Genomic DNA, 3484 nt, shown 5'->3' on the forward strand with positions numbered 1-3484 from the left:
AGGGAGGAACTGAATGGGGCTGGAGCGGTGGCAGGAGCGGGGGGCTGAGGGATGACGTTCAGGTGGCAGCTGAACCATCATGGAGACAAAGGCAGCAGCAGCACGAGGAAATGAGCATCATTCTGGTGGCCCGGGTGGGAGGGAGGACAAGAGCCAGCTTTCAGCCCCAGTCTGGGATGGGATGTGTAGAAATGGCTGCACTCACCACAACCGCTTCCTCCTCAGCCTTCCTGTGGGTGTCAAGAAAGGGATCATCGCGGCAGAAAGAGAAGTTTGCAGAACTACGGACTTCAGGTAAGGGTGTAGATACGATCTTCTGAAGTGACTGTAGAGTTGTCACTTAGAAAAGGGGTAATACTTTTAAAACATTAATTTCTTGTTTAATGTTGAACTGTCTTTCAGAGTAATGGATTGATATGTTCTCCTTTGGGGCAGGTGCCAAGAAATGGTACCTGGGGCATATCCCTTGAGCTATCCACTTTCTTAGGAGGAAATGCTGAGTGACAGGTAAGATCAAAAATAATCATTTGCCTCTGGTTCTTCCTTTTACCTGATGGGAGCGTGGCAGAGGCTTGAAACTCAGGTGAAAGGCTCACATTAAGTCAACTTTCAGCCTTCTCCCAGGAGCACCTCTGATGTCTTAATATTTGGTGTGTCAGTTAGAGGTCAACTTTATTTTGACAAGGCCACATCCCTGGGACGCTCGGGATCATGGTCAACCTCTAACAGCTCGATGCCTTGTCAGAGAAGTGGGCAGGTGAGGTTTCTGACTGACAGCCAGAGAGCCATCTGCTCCCGAGTTTGAGCTTCAGCGTGAGTGGAATGGAGAAAGGAGGCAATGGCACCTCCCCGCACATCAGCCTGGTCAAAAGTTTGGGAGAACTTGTCTCCAGAGGTAAAAAAAAAATGGAGCTTTCTCCCTCTGCAGGCATTCGCTTCCCTTAGTACATCTTCTTTTCTAGAGCTGTAGATGCCCATTCTCTGCAAGTAAATTGTCATCGTTGTTGGAGCAGACCATGGGGCCTCGGACATGGTTACAGTATTGACCTCTTCCATTCCTGACCCTAATTGGTTATAATAACCTACAGCCGCTTTGGGAGTATCAAATCGGGACTGTTTAATAAAGGTAAGTGAATAACCGTATGGATAATTTGCTACCATGTGAAGCAGCTCTAACACTGGTGATAGCAAACGAGGCCTGGCTGAGGGAGGTTTGATACAAAAAATGGAAAAGGAAGTTAATTCTGAGTTGTCTGTGGTTTGCGGATTTTTGTCAGGGGAGGGGAACTTCATCCTTGAGTTCTGTTCTGAAGTTATGGACATGCGATCTCCAGGGACAAGCTCAGGATGAGGACAGATGGTGCCAGAACAAACATTAGAAAGAGGCTTCTCATTGCTGATCTTTTAAACACTCAGAATGAGCAGATTTAGTGGTTTCGTGCTGAAACCAGACCACATACAGCCTGGCCTTTTAATTTATGGCTGGTCAAAGTAACTATGGCCGTGAGACTTCTTCCATTTTAGGTCATGGCATGAACTTCTACCATTGACATTCTTTTTATCATCATTTATCTATGCTAACAATTTATACTAATTATTTAGAAATCTCATATTGTCAGTTTGTAGAAATAACCCTATTTATCATGATATAAAGATATACATATGATATGTGAGAAGCATATTTTAAATATGGACCTATGTACAGTTCTTTCTTACTTGGTCAAATAAGGTTTTAATTGCCTTAGAAAGTAGCTGAAATCAGGACAAATAATGATTTTTTCCTCACTCTTACAAGTCTTGGTCTCCCTTTTTCAGAGTCAGCTTAGTGTAATTGTCCATGGAATCAAAATCTCCATGAATTATTTTGAAAGCAATACAACAGTCACTCCTATGAGATATAACAAGATAAGCAGTGTGTCTTGGATGTACGGTCAGATACCAATCACAAGTTAGCTGTGTTTTTTTACTAAGTATGCATGAGAACGAAGTATGCAGAGACTCCCACTAATTCTGTCAAAGTTCAGCAAATTTCTATAAAAAAGCCTAGAGTCTAAGAGAAAGAAAAAAAAAAAGAAGAAAATATAAAGTTAATTTAGGCAGAAATTAATAAATTGCATTTAGCCTTTTCACAACCTAACTTTCAAAAATTTCCTTGCTGTAGGTCTACTATAATTTGCATGTTCTGCCATCAAAACACGCTTGGAAATCGATTGCCTAAATCTGTGGTACTTAACCCTGCTGAGCTGCCTACTGAAGGGCGGAGGGTCCTACCCAGCCTGGAGCCTGCTAGACAGGGCGTGGATCTGGGGGCTGGAGCAACCGGCTTTTCTGTGCTCCATTGCCCCTGAGTCCCGTGAAATTCTGAATGTGTCCACATGGCTTATCAAGTGCACCAGAAGCCAGCAAAAAGGTATTAGTATGTTCTCTCTCACATTTTCCATCTCAATCGTGGTAGCTTCTGGGTTGAGTTTCTGTTGACAGCGCACAATTTTTACCCTTCTGAGTGCAAAGCAATAACAGTATTTGATGGCACTTCAAATTTTAAAACTGATCTTTTTTCCAGAAGTCAGCATGGTGTTAAATCCAGTATTTGTAAACTCTTTTTTCTATTGTAATAACTAAGCCATTTTAGCTTGTAGACCCAACTCATAATTACAGCAGCTTCTGTTGCTGATAGGCGGAAGCTAACGAACCTTCAGTTTGGCATACAGGTTGTCACTAAACAAACTATCTGTTTAGCAAACAGTCAGAATTTGTGGATGATGGGAAGCAGATGTACCATTAAGCACTAAATGGGAATATCATTTACAGTAGATGTCATGTTTCATTTTGATAAACTGCAAAAAGCCCCACGTGAATGATGTAGCCCTGTGTATCCAATGCTGAAAGCAGGATTTGGAAAGGTGATGTTATTGATGCTCCGCTAGCCTGGCAAATCTAAGATTTATTAGAAAATACGATACATGACTCGAGCATTACCCTGAAAGATAATGAAGTGCTAGCTGATATTTGAGATGGTGTCCCATATAAAAGGCTGAGAGAAAAGAAGCTAGAAAACAGCCACCTTCCTTACCCTGATGTTTTTAAATGATGGGATTCCTGTCTTAACGTCTTTCAAGCATGAGACTTTCCTTACTCCATAAGAACAGAACATATTCTTGGCATGGCACTTCTGTTATTAAAGCTTTTTGAAGTTATAGCTAATTACTCATCACAACTATAACCAATACAGTCTCCACTTTGCAGAAAAGGCATCTGGAGTGCAGGGACTTGCCTGGGACCAGTGAGCTGGCATCAGCTGTTCGTGGACTTTGGGTTGCTGTAGACCCATCTTCCTTCACAAGCACTGGCTGACCTGCTAGCTGAAGAAAAATAGTTGCAGTCATTTTTCTTATCCTGTAATGATCAAATACATTTTAATGTGAATAAGACGACACAGTGAAACATACTTGAAATGACTCTGTTGTTGGGGAAAAAAAGAATC

At 42.0% G+C, this 3484-nt stretch overlaps 1 long non-coding RNA gene across 1 annotated transcript; it reads left to right on the top strand.

Moving 5' to 3' along the window:
- The first annotated feature begins 417 nt into the window (after positions 1 to 417).
- LOC142362390 (uncharacterized) lies at positions 418 to 2404 on the top strand. Its single transcript, XR_012765024.1, has 3 exons — positions 418 to 507; positions 963 to 1126; positions 2162 to 2404. It is a non-coding gene; the product is annotated as an uncharacterized LOC142362390 (long non-coding RNA).
- The last annotated feature ends 1080 nt before the right edge of the window (positions 2405 to 3484 follow it).

This window comes from Opisthocomus hoazin, chromosome 9 (assembly GCF_030867145.1).
Source record: "Opisthocomus hoazin isolate bOpiHoa1 chromosome 9, bOpiHoa1.hap1, whole genome shotgun sequence".
NCBI lineage: Eukaryota > Metazoa > Chordata > Aves > Opisthocomiformes > Opisthocomidae > Opisthocomus > Opisthocomus hoazin.